Source organism: Corvus brachyrhynchos, unplaced genomic scaffold, assembly GCF_000691975.1.
Source record: "Corvus brachyrhynchos isolate BGI_N302 unplaced genomic scaffold, ASM69197v1 scaffold6, whole genome shotgun sequence".
In the NCBI taxonomy this organism is placed as follows: Eukaryota; Metazoa; Chordata; class Aves; order Passeriformes; family Corvidae; genus Corvus; species Corvus brachyrhynchos.
In genome coordinates this window covers 1,385,018-1,409,028 of record NW_008238632.1, presented here as the reverse complement: position 1 = coordinate 1,409,028, position 24,011 = coordinate 1,385,018, and the positions used below count along the sequence as shown (strand labels likewise).

General features: G+C 38.0%; 1 protein-coding gene across 2 annotated transcripts in view; it reads right to left on the bottom strand.

Moving 5' to 3' along the window:
• PDE7B (phosphodiesterase 7B) overlaps positions 1-24,011 on the bottom strand; it is a 172,110-nt gene that overhangs the window by 123,937 nt on the left and 24,162 nt on the right. The gene's annotated exons all lie outside the window — the stretch shown is intronic.

Here is a 24,011-nt window from a genome sequence, read left to right as displayed (position 1 = left end):
TGGCAGTCCTGTTTCATCCTTTCTAGGGCTTCATTTTTAAGGAACAGGAGTTGGTGAGAACAACCCATGCCAAAAGCATACCAACAGTTAAGTAATGTGTTCACTAGTCCACCGCTTTCACTCACTTTCTGGCATACTTAGGTAACAGAACTGGCACTGGACCAAACAAACCATGTAAGAGAGAGTTAGAAGTCATCAAACAAACCTGAAAACATATGTGGAAGGTCTTGTCAAGTTGACAGCTTCAGCAGAAGTGAAAATGGAGCGCTTAGATGCAGAAGGCAGGAAACTACTTCTCCCTAGTTCCTTGCTTGTGCACTACACACTGCCTGGGTCTGAAGGTAGTAAGGTCTCAAGGACAGCTGCTCAATGACTGCAAAATTTGCTATCTTGTTAAAAGGGAGCTCTTCCCTTTCTCTTTTACTCTCTCTCTCTCCTTGCTCTTCCCTTAGAGTAACTTTGTCTGGCATCCATAAGGAACTGGGTAAATAAAACTTTTTATGAACGAAGTCCTTCCTGCAGCACTCTGAGGCCCCTAAGGATGATGCCCCTATGATGCCCTAAGGAGACCTGGACCCAGTTGCTGTGCAAAGAGGACACCACCAAAAAAGATGGCCACAGGCCTTCTTTTGAGTAGCTGTTTAGATGATTTCAAGGTGTCACAACATGAATAGCTCATGTCAGACTGTATCTCCTGGGTTTATTGCCAACCACTTAGAGTTTTACTTCCAAATTTGCTCCTGGTTATACTTTTCAAACATTTTGAGCTCTCCCACATTGTACTTAATTTTTAAGCTCTTTTACCACTATAAGCAATATTAATATATGTGTGTTATCTTCAATAGTTCTGCAAAATTGACCTGATAACAAAATTTTGTGGCCACCTGTCCAGCATGTTACCACATACTGTAAAAATGGGCATCTATTTAGGTTGTTAACACATGCTTCTACAGTCATAGCTATTCATTACAAACAAGTAGTTATTGTACTTACGCGTAATACTCATTGAGTATCTCCCTCACTGGAGATTTTCAAGAACAGTCTGGATTCAGTCCTGTGCAAAGTGCTCTAGGATATGCCTGAGCAGGGAGGTTGGATCAAATGACCCACTTTGATCCCTTCCAACCTGACCCATTCTGTAGTTCGGTGATACTCTTACATCAGTGCAGCTTATAAGAGGAAAGCAAACCAAAAAACTGAGTGACCTTAACACTGAAAACATGGCTTTTATTAATTCAAGTACAGCCAGCATACATCATGTTTCTACATGCAGAACATATGGAGCTAAAAAACAGCAAGTGTTGTTTTGACAGGAAAAATTTGCATTTCAAATTTGTCATGTTAGACATTGTGGAAGAACATCTTCGGCATTACAAGAAAGTGTCGTTGGTACTAACATCTCTGTCAACTTTCAAAGTGGGATTAATAACTTATCTGGAGCCATATAAATGCCATTATTATCAGGAAATACTTAGATGCTACTGCAGTAATCCCTGTGAATGTATTTCAGATACAGGGAAATCCACATTATTTTGACACATTAGCTACTGTTTCCAAGGTTGCAGTCTTTTGGAGTAATGCTAAAAAGACAAATTTTCTCCCTGAAAATAATTCCCAGAAGCGTAGTGTTTTGTTTTGTTTTATGTGTAGAAGCATCAGTTCAAAATAGGTGTATTGTTGGCAAGTATTGCACAAAGCTGCTCTTTTCTTTCACTTCTGAAAAGATTCTGGTTATAATCTCTTAGCCAAGACTACATCCATGCCTACCCTTGAGAAGGTAAAAGAAAAGGGCAAAGTACCTGCAAAAGTTTCTTTTCCTGTGGTAAAACTCATCATAGGAATTCATACAAGGAATGAAATGCCCAGGAGTTAACAAAAGGAATTAACTGCCCAGGTATCTTCCTTCTTCTCTGGCAGTCCCAAGGCCTTCCCAAGTGATTTGCATCTTGCTTCTCCATACAAAAATTGTACAAGCTTTTCATTCCAAAGAGGCTTATTTTAGAATGCAGAAACAACTAGAATAAAAAACAGCAAAAACACTCCATGGGAACAAAATGTTCCCTAGGTCTGCAGTAAATGTCTTTTAGAGCCATCAATCTCTAGTCTAGAGAAAATAAAGCCATCATAATTTCAAAGCTATCTGCAACTGCTGTCATAATCCTGTTTTGAGAGCACATATTCAAACAGGTCTGAGATTTTATTATAGATTTCACTTCCATGTGTAATCCAAATAATATCCTGACCAAATTGGAGGGTGAGAGACCTCTAAAGTCACTTTACTGCAAGCACTTTACCTGCCAGTCTTTGTTTTCTTAATAAGTTTTCATCAATAAGAAACATGAAAGCATTTTAGACTTGGTTATGAACAACCACATTTTGCAGTAGAAAAAAGGTCATGTACCTCACATTTGAACTACAACACACAGTAAAGCACATTATATAAGAAAGGCAACATTTATTTTAAAAGGCAGGGTACAAATTAATTTCATAGGATGCCTCTGTACTAAACCGGCTTTCTTTGTACAGAAACAGGAAAAAGGAAGTAGTTACTATTCTTTCAGGCTTTGCTAAGAGGCAACAACATCTACTATTTATGGGATCTAAATGAAGGCTAGAGAAAGACTTGGTTGAATGTGGTTCCCTCCCTTCATCTGGATTTATTCTCTTGAAGAGACATGTCTTCCTTCTGTAAGTAGTAAACCCCAAGAATTTTGCAAAAAAAGGCAAAGATGTGTCTCCTGTTACTCCCTATCCTACTAGATACAGCTTTTCAGGGGGGAAAACTGGGAACTGTACTTCATCTGTAGAATTAAGAAATGTTAACCTGTTGACCTCTGTTGTCATGGGAATAATCTTACATTGCCTTTTGGCCTGGCTTTGCTCATACCTTCCACTCTTACCTGCCAAAGTCAACATGGTGAACATTTTACTGATGAAGTTTCTATCCTATATTCCCTGTCTGTACAAAACCAGACAATGCCTTTGATTTTTAGTGTTAAATCAATTTGATTCTGACTAATACACATGGCATCATCTCTCTTCAGTGTCTGTTACCAATCTTATCACCACACGGGTGAGTTTCTTGCAGTGGGTGTATTAAGCAATGTGACTAATACCTGCCATATATAGTTTATTCTTTAAATGGTCCCCCAAAAGGAAAACTGGGTGCATTATCTATAATTTTCTTCTCAAAAGATTTTATTCTCGGATCTGTTTGTTTTTGTCTTGTGCTATTTAAGTGTGACTGCTACTATGTATTTATGTTAAAGATGGAATTCAAAAACAATTGGGTTTGAATTTTTTCCTTGAATTCCCAATTTTTATATGATAGGCTTCAGGAAAAAATCATTCTCTCTGCATATTTTCAAACAATTGCTAAGATACTGAATGTCTTACCAATTTATTTCTTTAAATGAAGTCTCTATTTTGGTACAACGTCTGTTTTATAAAACCCCCAAGAATCAACATGCACACCATATTTAAAACAATGGTGGCCTGTTTTTGAATCCCACCTGAGGGAACTGAGCTCTAGATTTTTATGTTTGTAAAGAAAGAGAGAGAGAAATTTCTAGAAACTAATTTAGCCCATCTGATTACAGAGAAAAGCCTGGATGCCTAACTTATCAAATGCAGTTAGGAGGATTTAGCTGACTCTTAGTGTAAACATTGGCTGTACATTTGGACCCTAAAATCAGTAATTGAATGTTAGAGGTTGGATCTGGACAGCTGGAAAAATGTTATCCTAGTCGCCACACAACAGTAAGGTGGCTGTCAGGTAAGCAGAACTAAGGGAGTTGCAAATGGTGTCACTGGGAGGTGGGATATCCAGAATGTTTGGTTATAGAGGGAAGACAGCATGGACTGTTTAATAACTCTAGATTCATTGCATTTTTGTGAAAGAATTAAAAAGATGTTTTTAATACTGCTAAGGCCACCATCATTAGGACTAATTAACCACTTGGGAAGAGTATGTGGTGAATAGCAGACTACAGCTGTGAGGCTCACAAACAGCTGAAGGAAAATATGCCATTTTCTTCACAGTAAAGAGAGCACCTTTTCTGAAGCTAAGGGTAGATCCTGTTATTTCCTCTTAGCTTTAAAGAAATGATAAAGCAGTAAGCAAAATAATGTTTCCCATTTTCCTTTTTATATTGTTATATACCTTTGTATATAAAATACAATTCTTATAACGAAGCATAAAAATACAGTTATAATTTCATGGAGGTAAGCATTGCTGAGTAAATTATACTTTATGGGAAGCAGTGGTACATTTAGAAGTTGTGCAGTGCAGTGATTGAGAGCAAGCAGCAGAAGCACAAGCACCTCCTCTTAAAAATTCTCTTTTAAAAACATTTATACATTATTATGGTATCTTTAGTATTTACATACGGCAGGCCTTTGTCATTCTTTACAAATGAGTCATGGTTTCCCATATATTGCAATATACCTGAGCTACGTGACTCTGATAAATTGCACATATTACAAGTGGTACATCCACATAATTTTACAAGGAAAGAGCAATGACTTTTCTTTACAGCTTTTAGAAACTTTGTTTAAACTTACTTTCCTAGCATTTTCAAGAATTCTTTCAAAACAGATTTTACATAATACATAAATAATAAAGTTGTATCTAATTATCCTTGCTGACTTTATTTTAAGACCTGAAGGTTCTGTTCATTTTATGCCACATAATCCTAATTAATAACTCAGGTGAAAATGCTGTTCAGTGCAGAAAAGTTTTTGAGTGGAAATGTGCTGGGCTCCAAATACAGGAGGTTCTGAAGTACCCCCTATTTATATGAAAACACATGAAATTTGCATTTGGATGTAAACTCCTGTTGCTCAGGCACACCCGGATTATGGATGCTGAGGCGTTTCTTCTATTTGAATGCTGGCAATGCAATGCTGACCTACTGACTAAAGTGACTGCAGCACTTGTCATGCTGAGACTGACACAAACAATGTAATGAATTTTTAACAGGTCTCTGTAAGTGAAAAACATTTGGTGTCTCTTGTGATTTTTACAGGGTTTTTTTAGTTCTTTCAATTTTTTGTTAGGTTTTTGTTTATAATATAAGCTACCTTGAGGCAGGCAAGATTTTACAGCTAGGTACTGTACAGATGGGAAAAGGAGGAAAGGACTATTTACACAAACCTGCTAAAGGTCAGCAGCCCACTGAAAGAGCACAGAGAAACATTCCAGTTGCCTGTGATTCTGTGTGCTATTTCTTGCATTAGGAGTACGACTACATTTATCTTGCTGAATAATGGATAAGTAAATACAGGAACTAACAGTGCTGACTGATGAGCACTCTCACCTCATAAAGTCAACTGAGCAACTTAGGCCAGAAAAATCAGATTTGAGGGGAGATATTTTGAAAACAAATGTCATATTAGATCAGAAACTCTGAATATTTTATTATTGAAAGGCACCTGGGTGACTTAAGAGCACAGTTATTAAAACAGTCCTGTGCTTGTTGAGCATTTTTTCATTATGAACCTGAAGCAAGTAAATCCATCACATACAGGTAATGTTTTGGTCAGCACGAGAGGCTCTGTTTGATCTGCAGAGGGAGTAAAGATGCTGGCTGGTACAGCAGTGGTTTTTTATCTAAAGATGACCACACACACCAACCCCCACACTCCTTCCCCATCTGAAAGCCACTGGATGACTCCCTGGAGTACCAGCCAGCATCACACATCAACAGCAAAAGGAACTGTGGGGAGAGTGTGAGCCCTGCCAGCACTGCAGATCAGATGGTCTATGCTGTGTTTATGATTGACACATTCATCTTGCATGAAACTAACTGCATTTGTACAAAAATGTGAATGAGGACTTCCCTTCAAGGGGAAACACAGAAGGGTTTATCCTGATGAAATTTCTGTTTCCAGAAAAATCAGACTTGGTAAAACAAGCCAAGTTCATAAAACTGAAACCAAAGAGATTCTAATTCTGAAAACAATCACCAAGCAAAAACTCCTTAAGTTAAAAAAACCTCTAAGTCAAACTAATCTTCCCATCTGGATGTACAGTAATCCAGGAGGAGGATAAGAAAGTTATTGTGTGGGTTTTTCAATGTTTTTCTTGTGTTTAGTGTGATATTTCACAACTGTCTGGGGCCTCCTTCCTCAGTGCATTGGGAAACATCCATTGCAATATTAGATTCTATAAATGAAAAAAGATAATAGTTTGCCAGAAACGTTAGATGTCTCTAACACAGGAAGTTGGCTACTTGAGCAGCTCAGTTTCCAGCCATTGCCAAATTCATCTACAAATGACACGCAGCCCTCTTTGGCCATTGAAAATCATGCTCCAGCTAGATTAGAAGGTCTACTGACACCTGGGCTAGTGCCACTTAGAAATCCCAGTTTCCACAGAAAGGGACTGATGTGGACAACACTCAGCATCCCCCATTGTGCAGACAAAAGAGACAGCAGCGATCGACCCAAATCCCAAGCAAGACTCAGCCCTGCTTTTCTGATGAGCAGAAAGGCATCTTTCCTCTCTACACCTAACTCCTAAACCACCATCATTAAATAAAACTATGGCCTTCTACTGTTTTAACCACATATGAGTTAAATAACAGGTCCTGTTTATCACTGAATGTCCACCAAAAAGCAAAACCATCACACATCAGTGGCTCTCTGGACATTACTGTGATGACATAGCCTCTCATTCAAGGTCACCTGTTCTCCTCTGTTTAGAGTCTGAATTGTTTTGCTGGTGCTCACTAACAACAACATCTCTAAATATGACATGGGCCAGTGTGGTTAGTATTTTGAAGCATGTTGGTTTTCTCACAGTTATATTGCTTTATGAGAGAAAGCTCTGTCCTAAGTTCACCTCCCTTCTCAACACGGACATTTGACATTGTTGGATCACACAATTATTTTTATCTGGAGACTATATAGAAGGGATTAAAAAAGCCTATTGTAGTAACACAGAAGCCTGGAATAAGATTAAAAATGTGTCATTCCCATGGAAAGGATGTTAATCCAGTATCAAAAGGTGTTTAGGTTGTGGTATCTTTGGAAGCTTACGGATGTCACCTTACAATGGTGTGATAGCTATGAATGGTCTGACTGAAACTAAACAAAGAAGAAATTCAATGTCATCCTGATCCTGCTTATCCTTTGCACATTATATCACACTAAAGCAGGGAATTTCAAAACAGTAAATTACTATAATCCCAATGGAAAATCAAGGATGGAGAATTTCCTGTCCTTTGATATTTAAAATCAGAAATCCTGATGTTTTCTTTCAACTTACTTTTATTGGTTTTGCATAATACTTGGAACAATACATAAAATAAATATTTTATAATTTTGTTCCTGAACATTTTCACAAAATAAACACGAGATAGCCCAACCTTGTCTCCACTATTGGCCTTCACCACAAGTGTCCAGGACATGAGTGTCTCCACCCACCAGCCAGCTACATAAAGGATTAATATGGTATTTTAAAAGGGAAAATCGGGGGCGTGCAAGGACTGCTTAAGAGATAAAGGGGAAACTATGCTGTTAGAGGGTTATCCAATGACCTTTACCAAAACCATGAGACACAGTGAAAACTCAAGACTTCTTTTAAAAAGTGCTCAGCCCTCCGTAGCTAGACCAGGCACAGCACAGTAGTCACAAAAGTATATCTCCAAGGCTTTTTCTAACTATGTTTGAAAATTTTGTCTAACCATTGTTTCAAATCCTGGCAACTCATATCTTACATCTGGGAGACCTGGTATCTGTCACTCAGCAAAAAGGAATGAACTGTCTTACCTCACCTCCTGCAGAGATTACTAACAAAGAATGCCAATAGCCTCTATACCAAAACACTGTTACTTTCAAAGTCTGCCAGAAAAGCTCTTTATCCCATGCATCATCACAATAAAGTAGCTTTACTCCCAGAGAAGAGAGAGCATCATCAAACCTTCGAAGAAACGTGTTGTTGACCAGTCACATCAATGATGTCTGCCTCCAGAACACTAAAATTACCAGATATGTTGACCTTCTAAATCAGAAGAGGTTAACATATTTTTAAACTTCTTTACACCTTATTCAAAAGGAAAGGAAATGTTTTGCTCAGAATGCAGTATATACATGGAAAAAAGTGAATTTATATGTGAAAACATGAACAAGCTACAGCCTCAGTTCTTCAGTTCACGATGTTTACCTATCCTTCTGAAGAGTAAACCAAGTAACCGATAGCAACAGCTCTGGATTACAGAAGAGGTGGAGAACAGCAGATCAAACCAGTCTTTGGACAGAATTTAGAATAAGGACCTGAATAAAGAATTTAAATTCATGCTTTTGTGAAAAGTACTTTCAAATATCTCATAATCACGAATTAATACTTTGCTATATAGTCTTTTTATATCAGTTTTTCAGATCTGATCAGTGCTTCCATTAAAAACAAAGTATTATCTGAAAAATAATTGTCTGCACAGATTTAGTAAAACATAATTGTTTTCTGAACTTTCCAGTTTGGACATTAAGGTGTTGTCTATCTTAGCCAATTAATGATAGCAGGGACAGTTCCTTAAGGCCTGCTGGGACAGAACAGTTCACATCCATCATATGAAATTTTGTGTAGCCTCCAAATTCTCCAAAGCAGCCCCCAGTGACAAATGGAGTGAGACCAAGTCCACCTTGGGCAGATGAAATTTTTGTGAATCAAATCAAACCCCACAGATTAGCATAGTCCTCACAATTGCTAAAATACAGCAATGCCCTGAAACTGTCTGAATTACTGTGAAACTGCTTATCCCTGTAAGCCTGGCAAGAAAGCCAAGCTCAGAGCCTCCCTTTCCCTGTTTGCAGTGTGAGGTTTCTGTGCTTAATTGCCTCACAGAGATGTTGTAAGGCCCACCTACGTAACGTTTGCAAAGTAACGTTTGTAGCGCACTGTGTGGCACATGGAAAGTGGGGAGGTGAGCCAGGAACCGAGGTGGAGATGGAGCAGGCGACTGAGCTCTGGGTTCCTGTGCTTCTGTTTACTCCTCTGGGAGCTTCGGCACTGCGGCTGCAGACATTTAGGTAGCACGGCCTCGCAATTAATTAATTAATTATTTTCTTGGTATGAAGCGTATTAAGGGCCCCTGTATAAGACTGCTGTTTACAGATGGCTTACAAGTGGCTGCTGTTTTCTGCTTCATGTTACATCCTGGCAGAGCTACTGCACTTGCACACAGAGTGGCATGGATTTTCCACTTTAGTTACCTGACCTTGGACAGCTTTAGCTCCTAAGGAAACTGCTTAGGAAATATGTGTGAAAACAGCATTGTTAAGGGAAATATTGTTACTGAATTGTAACAGTCCTTACCAGTGACTGCTACAGCGATATTCATGCACACGTGCGGAGGAATTCCCTGGAGGCTCACAGCAATCTGGGAAAGCCAGACCCATCTAGCATGAATGGCGGCTGTTTAAGCAGGGCACAATATTGCTACTGTTACAGACAGCTGGGAGGAAGTCTTAGAGAGCCATCATGGTCCACTGACTGCACACTTCTGTCTGACACCTTTGAAAGAGACCAGCAAGAAAAATCTTTGCCTATTAAGCAGTGGCAAACCCTGCTCCTCCCTGGGGAACAGTGAGAGCTGGGAGACAAAAATTCAGTTGCCTTAATCATTCCCTCCAGAAAACAAAAATATCCTATAATTTAAAGTTCCATTTTACCTTGCCTGTATTGGCTCAAATGCATTAAAAGGGCTGCAATTGCAGAAAGCTGGCCTGTTTTTGAATCCTGAGAGTCTAAGTAGGCAGACACGTAGCTGTAATCTCCATGTATCTCCTGTTCAGGCCATTTGGCTCAATTACTCTCAGAATAAGCTTGCCTGTTGCTGGCATCCATGCACTTGCAGAATGCTCTCAGCACAGGAGCAAAGCCTGATCCAAATCCAACTTGAAAGTATTCAGTGCAGAAGGTGTGAGCCGTCCCCCCTGGTTTCATTACTACTCACACTAGGCAGCCTTCTCTGTTACTTCTTGTTATAGATGCTGTTATGTACAATGGCTGTGCTTTAAAACCAGTAAGCATGGCCAGGTTACACTCCAGGAGACGACCAACTCCTGTCACTTAAATCCACTGTACCATTCCAATTGGGCAGGGACTCATGAAAGCCCAAGTGATTTCAGCTGGTGGGAGAGTAGTACCTCACAGACAAGTTTCAAGGTGGAAATCAGTGTAGAATTACACTCAGGGCTTCAGCAAGAAATGAGAGAGAAGCCTCCCTATATGGCCAAGTGCTTGAAAGAAGGATTATTCCTTTGAGAGTTTACGATGATGCCAGCTGTTGATGGTAGCTAATGTGGCACAAAAGAGAGGCTAAATTTACACTGGATTTAGCACCGCTGAATTAACAGAATTGCAGCAATATGAATTTAGTTTGACTTGTGCTGAATAGTGTCTATAAAATTTGACTCATACACTAGAAAGCATTTAATTTACCCAGCTTGCTTTCTCCTTATCTGTTCTTAGAGTGTTAACCATCACACTTAGCATTTACATCACCCTTCTACCCTGAAAAAAACATCAATGCGGCTAGAATTATCATTATTATTACAAATACATCACTAAGATGCATTTTGAATAAGAAAAGTATTAACAAGAATACATTTAGCATATAAAAAGAATTGCTGTATAGGCCTTTGAAAAAATAGTAAAATTTTTACTTTTGAGTAACAAAACATGCAATTTCAGAAACAGAGTTGTGCTTAAATAGGCGTTTGCTTGTTGATTTCTTTTTTAATTTGAGAAAATTTAAATTCTTTAAAATAGAAATCTCGGTATGCAACCAAGGGAAGTTGTATGTGCAGGGATCAGGAATAATCTGGCAATCTGGCTTCAAGGCAATGTCTCACTGTTACTGAAAATACAATAGCTAAGAAAGGTTACTTGCCCACAGCTGCTGCTCTTTAAGGAATAGTCTCTATAAGCATATTCTAGTAATAGTTGCTCACAAACACCCATAAAAATAACTGTATCCATAGAGAAAGATGCTGTTGCTTTGCAGATAATGCCATGCACCAGACTTTGTCCCTCTTTCTTTGGACTATAGTACTTCCAGAAAATAGTATAGATTGGTGAGAGAGTGGGATAAATTAATGGATTGTGAGTGTGCATATTGACAACACATTGCTAAAAAGTATTTTCAATATTTCTTAATTTTTCCATAACAATCCTCAGAAAAAATTGGGGGCAAATGGATATTTTGTTTTGAAAATGTCCAGAATTTTCTTCCCAAACATTTTCATTTTTAGTATTTCTCCTCTGCTGTAGTGCCTAACTTCTTATTTTCTTCCTTAGACCCAATTTGCTATTTGCCTCTAATTTTAAAGGTCTGTTAAATTTAGTATGCAGAAGAGGCAAATCAGGTCCTTCATTTCTATAATACTTTATCTAGGAATTTCATAGTTTGGGTTTTTTTTTTTAAATATTGCTGCTATTTAGTATAATGTCATACATGCATTCTTGTTTAGGCTGTATTTCTTCTCCCACTGTTCCACAGCTTTGCAGTCATTTCCCAGCTTTCTCTGTTGAATTATTTCCCTTTAGCTTCCTTTGTCTATAGACTGCTATACTCTCTCCCAATACTGTCATCCTCCATCCATTCCTAAATGCTTTTCTTCTATCTCCTCTACCTGATTCTCATACTTATCTTTTACCAACTGGGATGTAAACAAATATAAATAGCTCCTGAAAATTATGTCTTGTAATTTACAGTTTAAATAAATTGCAGCAGACCACAGATGTACAGAAGGTGCTAAGTTAGGACACCTGAAATTCAGATATTTGAATATCCCATCATCAAAATCCCTGCTCCGTAAGTTTTTGACAGCAACTTTTCTCCTCTCCTTAAAGATGCAATTCTGGGTATATTTATCATCGCTAAGCTGTTTGCTGCCTGTCTTCAAGGGTATGCTGACAAATGCACATCAACCTGACATGAACTTGGATCATCCTCAAAGAAGAGATTTCTAGGTCTGAAGATGGAAAGGAAGGCAAAGAGGAGTTATCTGCTGAGCCAGCACTGAACAGAGGTATTTCTGAGAGATGACAGTGGTGACAAAATACAAAACTTGATGAAAGTCACTTTTTAGAGCTTTGTTCATAAGCTATTTGTGATTTTAACAGCTGGTCTTACTGGACTATATGGAATCATCTCCAGAAAATCCCTGCCTGTCTCAAGTGGGAATATCTCATTTGAGAACTGGAATGGTCCTTAGGGGCCACATGCCCTGAAGGTCTGTGCTTAAGGCACCAATATAACAAACACAATTTAATACTACACATAGATATCTCATCCAAAAGCAGTGTGGCTGCCTAATGTGCCACAAAAGTCATGAAAATATGCAAATGCCCCCCCCTTTTACTGCCAGCTCAGGACATCAAACACTGTTAAGCTACTGGAGTGCACTGCTTTTGAAGTAACAAGTAAAGGACTGGTTTGCAATAGGGAGAGAAAAAGTGTGCAACATTTGGCACTCATGGTACTGTCACCTGGAAAGCAAAGGCTGCGGTTCAGATTCCTGGCTCTGCTCTGTATTCTGCATTAAATAGCTACTGACCAATAAATATAAGCAATCCAGAAAGCAAAGACTACAGATCCTTCAGCCTTTGCCTCATAACACCATTGTCCAAATAATAAGGAATGAGAACTGTGCTTACTATCACTCCTGGCCCTGGTCCACTCAGTCTTTAAAGGCACCAGGCAAAGAAGAACACATTCAAGAGATCATATGGAGCATATCCATACTCCAAACTGCACGTGGTCTCGTGGCTGGGAAGATAGGAGATGTCAGTCTGTCACACAGCAAATCACTGCTCTTAGCACAATGTCATATAGAACTGGCTTCAATATAGCAGTGATGCTGTTGTAATGTCAGTCACCTGCTTATATAAAAATAGTTTTTTCTGTATCTCAACAGAGGCAGGATCAACTAGCAAGTAAAAGGAGTTGCACTATGTGCCTTGGACAGAAGTCTGTACACAAACCTGTGAAAAGGATGATGTTCAAGAGACTTTTTTATTGTTACTTATCCTTTTTGCTATCTGAAAATGCTGTTGTCTCAGTTGGCTCAGTTTATTATTGGCTCAGTTTCTGTAAGCCTCAAAAAATTATTTGAGGAGCATCAGCCCTTTTTACTAGCATATTGAAATGCTTTCAGATATTTTTCTGCTAGAAATCCATGCTTCAGGAAGATTCAGATGCAAAACAATTGTATAGCATAAAGGGAAGGCAAAAGTAGTCATTAGAGCTATGGGCAGCACAGGCATTTGAACAGTTACTTAGCAACTTTTAAGGAGCCTCATTTATGGAAATGGTTTAAGAGTTTGGTCAGGCAGATAGATATATAATTTACAAAGAAATAAATAAGGGGTCACTAGAATATAAAAGCCCTGAATGTTTGTTTACTAGTAATGGGAAAGAGAGGTTGCACAGTACACAGACATTCAGGTCCTATAAGCAACACAGTCCCTATGAAAATAAATTTTGTAAAACCCACTGTGGAGTAAAGGTGAATATGAATATTCTGAAGTATTCAGCAGCTGATCCTGTTCAAATCAGCACTGTTGTTCTCTGGAAAGATGCTGCAAGGAACTCTCTTCAATGAAAATAAAATGTTACTGCTAAAACATTGTTTCACTTGCATTCCAATACTGCATATGTGTTACTGTGTAAAGCCTGTGAGAATATGTTTGCATGGCAGATGCCCCACAAAATAAAGCTGTACTGTACTTTTGTTTGCCACTAACAACATCTTGGAAGTTGGGAGATATGCCAATAATCATGAGGCAGTTATGTTGTTGAGATAAACCACAAAGACTTTGCAAGCTTCTGCTATGCTATTTTTCTGCATTTTCAGTTAACAATTTAGTTTCCACAGTAGTGGTGTTTGCTCATTCCTACCAAAACAGTTGACCTGATTTAGTAATAAAAGAAATGAGCCAAGTAAGTAACAGTCACGTTAAAGTTGTGGAGTTCCAAGAAGGATGTGGGGAAAGAACAAGCTGCATTTGGTCACCATGGAGCTTTCACAAAAAACAAGACCTAGCTAGGACCAGTGCTTCATAGAATCATAGAAATACTAAGATTGGAAAGGACCTCCAAGAACACCAAGTCCAACCTTCAATCAAGCAACACCATGCCCACTAAATTGTATCATGAAGTGCCACATCTACTCATTTTTTGAACACTTCCAGAGATGGTGACTCCACCACTTCCCTGGGGAGCCTGTTCCAATACTCTGCCTGCTTAGCACTTGTTCTTTTCTCTATGAAAATCACTGGAACTTTTAAAATTGTTTCTCAACTGAATATGAGTTTATTCTCTGTTTTTACACCTATAGTCCTTACATTTTAGGAATACATTTCATGTCAGTGCTTAAAAGGGAATCTATTATATGGCCCACATGCACTCCTCACTCTTCCAAGATTGCCTCTTGTTAAAATATTTTTTACAGCTCAATGGCTGTAAAAACCTTTGGCAAAATATTTCATACAACTTCTGTGGCTATTTTGTATAGATGACAGATGTTCATCAATGTTTATCTCAACTCATGACAGGTCCAGCCTTGCCAACAGACCACACAAATTCCAATTAAGGCCGGAAATCTTTTTTCTTCTAAAAAACCTGAGATAAAAGTATATAACAAATCTTTGCTTAAAAAATGTCACAAAGTATGTAATGTCATTAAAGACTGATAAATACATATCCACGATGAAGTGGCATTAGGGCAACCTTAAACCTTATTATGTTCTACGGAAATGTCATTGCTTTCAAGCTTGTCAAGATTCTCACTGTCACCAAGTTTGAATCTTCGCCTTTATGACTTAAGTGTTGCTTAGCCTCATTTAGAAAACATCTAATGACACATGGAAGTTAAAAATATGGTAACAGGAAGAATGTAAAGAAATATGGAAGTATTGATGTGTACATTGCTTCTGGACTCAGTCGATTGCAATGGTAATTGGAGACATGGTGCTGCCACTACTCAGATATAATCAGAACATGTAAGAGCACAGGCTCTTTTCAAATTTCTAAATTTAAGAGCAGAACTTTCTGCCAATTATCAATTCTGTCCTCATGTCTACACATTTGGGATGAAACTTACTTCTTCCAGAAGTGTTCTCAGTCTTAATTAACTATTGACATACAAACACCACCAACCTTAGATTCAAAAACCCTTATTTGCTTCATCACCTGAGTCTTCTAATCACTGATGGTCTACTGCCACAGTATATAGAAAAAATGCACACCATCAAAAAAGAAGTACATGTGATATGATTAGAGAACTGCCTAGTTTCTAGATGTGTTTGCCAGCTGTAGATCTTTTTTTTTTTTTTCCAGTACAGACTGCGATGTATTATTGCTACTGCCTGAACTATTTTTCAGTGAGCTCTTTATGTGATCAATCATTTTTCTGCATATGGGATTATTCCTGCTAGCATATATCTGTCTTTTACTTACAGATGAAAAAAAAATTATAGAAGACATCAGGTGTCAACAATTTGCTTTTTTTTTTCCCTGTCTAAACTGAAGCAAAAATGGAATTGAAGATCCAAAATCAAAATGGAACCTTGGGGGAAAAAAAAGTGTGGTAAAGGGGATAACTCATTGAAATCACACCTAGATTTCTGAAAACATTTTTGGTTTGTGTTTTAGTTCAATATTGATCTGATACTTGACTTAATCAGGAAGAATTTTTCCTTGAGAGTAGACAGTGTAGGCACCAAGAAGGCATGATTATGGTAAGTCACAAACTATTCACCCCATCCTCCAAAATGCACCTCAGTGAGGTACTTGTTATCATCTTCTAAAATTAACTGATCTCCTCAGCTGTGACAGTGTCATCATCATTCTCCAAATTGGGTTTTACACTGCAGTATGAGGCCCATGACACCACTTCAAAGTATGTCGAGGCTGTATATTTCTCTGCCTTGTTTATAACTTGTCAGAACAAATTGTACTGTGGTGTAACAGCTTCAGATCATGACCACACCGATTATTAGTCAAAGCTACAAGATAAACAACTAATTTACTTTATCACAGCGAAGGTAAAAAACCAGGAGTTATCTTTAAACAAGCTACACCAGATAAAGTAATATGCGCTGTACATCTGATACTTGTGTTCTATCTCTAGCAGAGCCTCCAGATTCTTTCTTGCTAGAGATCACTTGTCTAGGAGAACCAGACATTTCCTTATCTGGCTGGCCAAGATGCCAGAGTGATGCTTTGTAAAAGAATCATCAGGATATTGCACAGCATGTGGCTGTGGACTTAATTACCACAGCATGCCTTATCTGGCACACCTTCTCTTTAACACAGCAGTTCTAATCTTGACTTGTGGTCCTATAATTATACCTTCCCCATTGTCCCTAATAAAACTCTCTTTGCTTGGTGTAGTAGGAGGCATTGAAAACTGTCCATCAAATATGAAGAAGATCATGTTCTTTCAATTAAAAAGAACATTGATACCTGAGAACCTACTTTTCAGGACAACCTCCCTGAACATTCTGTACATACAAACACCAAGGTTTTGTCCATTGTGGCATTCACAAACATAATCCATTCTGCAACATCGTGCCTTAACAGAAACAACTTGCATTACTTGCATACATTTTTAAAATAAATAGACATACACAGTACAATTAATTTTTTTTCTAAATTTAGATAGTCTCCAAAGTTTATAGAGCCCAACAATACAACAAATAGGGCAAACTTGTAAGTGAGATGTTATACTTACCAGTATCAGGTTACCCCATTATCTGTCACAGTTTTCATTTTTGGTGAAAGAACAAATAGTTCTTCTGATCCTTATAATGAAGATATGGGATAGCTAAAATATGACAGAGGCTGAAAGGTGATCTAGAGGAGCATATTTTGTCCCCACAATCTTTTTAGGAGACTTTTGCTAAGAAGTAGTTTCCAATAACCTTACAAAAAGGACTCTTCCCAGTCTTGCCTTACAAGAACTACTCCCACAGAAGCCCATCCTTCATGCTTTCTCATTCTAGTGTTGTCCTGCTATCAGAGGAACACTTCTCCTTTTTTCTAAATTGGCTAGTGTTGCTTTTTCAGCTCTAAAAAGTTTCTATAGTAAATATTTGGAGAAAAAAGTATAAAGCCTGCCAGAAAAATTATTCAACATTTCAACATACCCACTTCCCACCTAAACATAGTACAGCTTGGACATATTCCATCTAGTTTCAGGCAGAAGCAAGCATAGCTTATGATTTCAAATCTGAGCTGTCAGTTTTTCTTGACTGTGAACCTGGACATAGAGTTAAAGGTATTTTCCAACCTAAACTGTTCTATTTTATGATTTTCCTCCTTCTAATAGCAGAAATAGTATGCTAGAGAGCCAGTGTTTCCATGTTAAAGAGAAAAACATGGGGACCACTTGATAAGGATATAATACTTATATTTTGCAAGTGAAAACTGATTGTTACCATGAAGCGCAGTCTTAATAGAAAAATAAAATATTGTTTAAGAATATTAACTTGTACAAAGGCAGATTAAATGAAAACTTGTAAAACTTCAAGCAAAAAGAACACTGTCCATGCAGAAGACAACCATAAAGCATTAAACTTTGGTCAAGAGTTATTAAGCATTTCTTTAAGGGACCTTAATAAACAAATGTCAAAATATAGCAGAAGTTGTCAAGCAGCATAACTGGTATGGTAAAAAAAAAAAAAGAAGGTGAACTGTGTGGTTCATTTTGAAATACATTAATTGAGAAATAGTAAAAACCTGTTTATTTTCCACTTACCATTACATTGTTTGCTACAAGACATGCTCATTTCCCACTTAAAATGTGTGATGAAATAGACTTTCCTTCTTTGTGAAGAGTGTTCTGACAAAGAATTGATGGCAACAAAGATATGTGTATTTTAAGTATTTCTGATGTTAACATTTTTCGGCCAAGTATGGCTGCCTGTTTTTCTTACTATTCCAACACAGACATGTTGGATGGAAGTAGGTCTGTGTGAGGTATTTCTTGGAGGTGAAGTATCCAAAAAAGTGTGCCTCCCCACTATGAAAATGACAGCAAAATCTTGTTAGGTATTCCAAAATAATGTTCCAGAGTATAGCTATTTATCAGAGGCATAAAGTGGTCCTTACCCTATTTGTCTGGCAACATTTACTTTATGTGATGGATAAAGGAATAAAGGAATGATCATCTATAATAAAGGAAACACTTCATAGCACCTGATCTCTGCTGAATCCCTGAAGGCAGGGGAAACTGGATCCAAGCAGAAACCCACTGTTCACAGCAGCTGAGAAAAGCACGGTAAAAGCAGAAGTGCTCTGCAAAGACTTGTCTGTCAAATAGAATTTCAAGGAAGGGAGTTGTAGGTGCTGTTACCAGACATTCAAGGACAGGTTAAGTAGGAATGAAAGAAAATCATCCAGACTGTAAGAGGCCAAGTGATCCGAGAGTTTTCATATAACTACTTGTTTAAGAGTTTGTGAGAAAATAATTCTGCCATATCTACCTACACATGGAGAACTTTATCTAACTATAAACACTGGAGTTTGTAGGCTTCAAGCTAGTGGCAGAATAACCAATGCAAAATAAAATCTATCAAATACAATAGGGGGAAAAATTAAAAAAGGAAACAATTGTAGCCCTTGTGTGACACAGCAGTATTCTTTGGTGTCACCATTCCTTTGTTAATCAGGAAAATAGCAAAATGACCCTATGTCACTCCAGAAAAGGGTGGAAACACCATTGAGCTGACAGCTACCTAGTCAAGCCCCTAAACAAAGGAATCTAGTTTTTATGATCACATTTGCGTGCCTTATTCAGCCATGTGTCTGCCCAAGTCCATATTACACATAAACACTGACTTTTTTGTAGAGATAGACAACATCCCACTGTGAGTTTGAGTATAGTAACATATGGAAAATCCTTAAAAAAAAAGTAAATATTTAAGTAGTACATCTGAATAAAAACACAATTGACACTGCTCTTTAGTTTAGTATGTAAATAACTGGGATTACTTCAACCTCCAGGTTTTTTTTGATATAACGGAAATTTTATCAGAAAGTGCCAAAACGAGTTTTCGTAGTTAAACAACTGTAATAAAATGGTATTGTTTTCTATTTTGCATCTTTGACTTTCTGGTTCTACTCCAGTAGCACAAAGTGTTATGCTTGATTTCATTACTGTACAAATCTGCAGAACTGTTAAAACCCAAACTGATTAAATAAAATGTAGTATTTCCAAGTTAATTTATGAACAGAAAAACAAGCTGTCTTAGCAACTTAACATTTAACTCTTGTCAAACAAAATATCTCAGGCAAAAGTTTTGAAATTATTTTCTTGAGGAAAGTAATTTCTTTTCTTTTTTTAATCTATCAACTTTTTTGTTTCATGTTTTTTATTAATAATTTTTTTAAAGAAATCATATTAGTATTTCTTTCCCAAATTTAAACAAGCAGGAAAACTAATTTTTTGCATCTTCTTCCAAACAGAACAATGCACATGAAACTGTTATCTCAGCAATTCCTTGGTTTGTCCCATTTTGCCTTTTTTCTCTCCTGTGCTTTCCAGATAACAAAATGATTAAGGGGAGAGATTAGGAAAAAAGCCCACGGCACTGAAAAGTTAAAAACATCTTTACAAGAAATGTGGGATTTTTCTTCCAAAATAAGGATTTTTTTTTTTTTTCCAAGAGCAAGAATTGGGCAAAAAATATAATTGGCCAAAATTGTGATGTTGAAAGGAATTTTTTGCAAAATATCAGCCACTCTTACTAAAATCTCTGTTTCTTATTTGGAAATAATAACTATACATAATTTCTTGCAGATATTTTATTTAGCTGGTCTTTTCTTTGCAAATCTGGTGACCAAAGAGTTAACAGGTTTTGAGAAGGCATGGCGGTCAGCTATGGTGGAGGGCACTGACCGGCTCAAAACTACCCCAAGCAGCTGGGGCTTCACGGAGTTCCAAGGAATTGCAACCACTTATGCCAGATCTAAATATATCTGCATCTGAAGAGTTTCTATTAACTAAAATAATCATACTTCAAACAAAGGTAGGGGGTTGTCATGATTTCTGTATCTGGAGAGTTTAATTACAACACTCTCCTTGAGAAGAGTCAAAACTAGTCTGGCCCTCACCTGTGACAGAAAATGTTTTATTTTTCAGTTTTATGATGAAGAAAAAGATGTGTTCAAAGAAAACAGACCCCTTCCAGTAAAATCTTTCATCAAAATATAGCAGTGAGTAGTTGCGCTGTGTGAAAATGGTATATTTCTGTGATTGATTTCCGTGCTACACATGGGCCACAGACAGGATCCTTTGCCTTTTTCTACTTCTGTCCACCTTCTTCATATAAACTACACAAAAAATAACAAAAAGAAGGGGATTTTTAAAAAGAGTTTGCTTTTGTTAAAAGAAAGTAATGGAAAATTCTTGAAAGAATGCCATATAGATAAATGTCAACCCACCAGATATGTAAATAGTCATAGTATCATATTCTTCTGGGCTGGCTCTAAAAAAACTGAAGCCAGAAAAAGCTTTAGGAGAGGAAATCGAGTTGTTCCTGTCACATTCCCTCAGCCAGGGAATGTTTAGCTGAGGGCAGAACATGACACTACCAGGGCTGCTCTGGACAGCTGTTCTGGACAAAGCTAACAGGGCTGCTGTGATTGGGGTCCCTGAAGTTTACAAGTGTTCTGACTCTGTTCACAATTAGCAAAAAAACCCCAAACAAATGGGGTCAGGTTAGAGATCCTTCTCATTTGTAAATAATTTTATTAAAGACAAGAAAGAGATATTGAGGTAAAGACCATATGAACAGAACTGGGAGATTAAACCTCCCCGGGTAAGTAGCTGTCATTGTTTGGCAATGGTATTCTCCAATTTAGTACTCCCACTAAAACCACGTGGCTCTCACTCCCCGCTTCCCCATCCTCTGCAGCCCTCTGGAGAGGGAACTGGAGGCAAAAAAGGCAAATATCACAGACTGAGATAAGAACAGCTTACTGGAAAAAGCAATGGGATGAGAAAATGAACAGTAACAGCAACAATACTAATGACAGAGGGTACAAGAAAGAGATAATTCACACGGAACCCCTCCAACAACAGACAATACCAGCCAGCTCCCTCTGCCACCTTTGCTCAGTCAGACCAGAACTCCTCCTTAGAAGAGAGTCTCTTCCCCTCCTGCCTCTGGCAAAACCATGAATTTTATAGAATAACCTCCAGGTCCTGGCCATGCTGCCTCCTGGATAGTGAAAATAATTAACTCTGTCCTGGCAGGAACCAAGACAATAGCTGTCCCCTTTCTGGAATTTGGCAATATTGTGATTTCCTGAGCAGCTTGCACTGAGCCATTTTGTTTAGCAGCATTTAATGGATCTATTTAGCATGAATTTGCATTTTTCATCTTTGAACTTATTTGTATTCCTGTCCTCTTCAACACCCTGTGGAAAGGAGTTCCATGATTTAATTATGCATTGTGTGCAAAAGTACTTCCTTTTTGCCTAACTCCGCTGTCCAACATTCTCATTTAGTGTTTCCTAATTCCTGCCTTATGAAAAATAGTGAAATTCCATACCTTTCAAAACTTCTAGATCTCTGTTGAATCCTTCTCTTTCTTGGTGATCACACCTCTTCCACCCCATCATTTTTCTTGACCTGGAAGCCGAATCCATTTACGTACTAATGCTCAATAAACCCTACTGCAACCAGAGCAAGGTGATTGCATTCTGGCTGAACTGGCTGCCTGACCTTGTCATGACAATAAGGAACATGGCTAGGGTGGATGTATTATTTAGTAAGCTTTTCTGTGAGAATCTAAAATGCCACTGTCCACCACCACTTCTCTCCACAAAGGAGGGTTCATACAGATGGTATTTTACATTTCAGTAATGGAGTGCACTTAGGTCCGTGGAAATGACTTCACCTTTATGCTACAATTTGGGGGGAAACCGAGCATTACCTTTACTTCATTTCTTTAACATGTTAACCAAATTCTAAGATAAGGAAGACAACCTCTAAAAAACCAGGGCAAAATTCCATTCTCAGTTGTACTTAAATAATATCTTTTTGATGTCTATAAAATTACAAACTCCTAATCAGTGCTTAATTTGGTGTCTGGGTAAGGGGGAGATTCTTCCCTTTTTATTATGGCCAAATGTTCCTGGTAGGTCACTATTTTAGCTTTGACTGTTTGGAATCACCATGGCAGTTCATTTATTTAGGCTTGAAATTATTTTCTATAAGCAATATTTTTCTCTGAATTTACATGACATTTCTGGCATCAGCTGCACAATTGCACCATAAAACTGGTTTATTTCCAGAACTTTCACCTTCCCTGTCAACACACAGCTGGAATGGAATGGAAGGCAGACAAATACAGCCTGTTTGTGAGGTTCTTGAGAAAAATGCATTAATCAACAAGCCCAATATGAAAAGGTACAACTAACTTCTTAACCCCTTTCTCTGCTACAGACCATTCTTCACTTATACTACTGACACCTCTGAAACATATTCTTGGGAAAAGGGGTGAAACTGTAACAAGTACAAATCTTGAAGCCATTTCTTTCTGGTTGCAAAAAAACCTGGGCTGAGTAATTTTCAACTCTGTCTATCATCAACTTTAAAGAAAGCTGCACTGAAGTATGGATGCAGAAACTAACTGTGTTCTTGGAACTAATTGTAGCACTACTCAGAGTTGGGAGACAGGCTGCCATAAGCCAAGTTTTAGGAACTTTCTGCTACGATACTAAAAATGGAGGAACCCAGAAGAGGAGCATCATCAGCTTGTTTCTCTGCAAAATACATGGACATGACATCTTACTGATGTAGAATGCAGAAAAAGAAGAGAAAGGAGGAGATACAGAGATCCTGAAACAAAATCTAGTACCAGGAGCAGAGATATGGAAGAAATGTGAACGAGTAAAAGTGTGAATGGGAAATGCTGCCAATCAAATGGAAGGAGCTGTGTCAGAAGCTTAGGCACAGTGTCTGTGGAAATTGGCTCAATGAATTTGAGAATACCAGTCTAACAAAGAGGAAAAACCCAATGCTGTAGCAAGAACATGTACTGACTATAACAAAACTGAGGACGTTGTTATTTGACACAGAAAATGGGAAATGGGGATGTGGGTAAATTTGAGGGTGCTGCAGAATCATCATAAAGTCGCCAAGAAAGGAAGTAAGAGGGGAGGTAGTTCTTAGAAGAGAATTGGAAAAGTGGAATCAGAAAAGAGGAACACCCTGGATTTCTCAGAAATCTGACTGGCAGTCATCTGTAGCTGCTTGAAAGTAGAAGATGATGATGAATCAGGGAAGAAACACAACAAACCTAAGGCAATCTTCAGTGCAGCCACAGAAATACCTACATACTCATGTAGAATGAAAATATTTCCTGTGTAAATTAGAGTTGCTTTCATGTTTAAATTCTGTAGACAGTGGAGGCAATCTTTATATGAAAAAAATATATAAAAACAAAGACCTAGGAATTCAATCTACTAAAATAATTTGAAGTTACATCAACTTCAGAACAAATATATGGTAAAGCATAAATTCACACCCTTCTATGCTACTTTCTCTATTTAAATTTGCCTTGGATCGTAGCCGAAGTATCAGTCACAGGAATCAGATCAACATATCAAGAGTGAAGTCATAAATATATGGTCATACACAGATGGCAAAAAGATTTCTTTCAACCCACATCAGTAAATGAGGACTTGAGATCCCTGATTTGTGAACATATAAGACCTAAATGCACTACCTGAGTCAGAACATGCTTCATCCTATCACCTGCATTTGTCCCCTGTGTAATGCACCAACATCCCTTCCACCACTTCACTCAGCTGTCATTCCGTCTGCTGGTTCTCAAGGACCCCTTAAGCACTAGGCTGGGAAGTCAAGGTGTAAACAGGACTACAGTGCTGGGTATCACTCATACTTTACACTACCTTCTCAAACATGCCCCTTTAGGATCCCAGCACGTGCTGAACAGAAAGGATCACAAGATAGACCTTGTCCCTCTG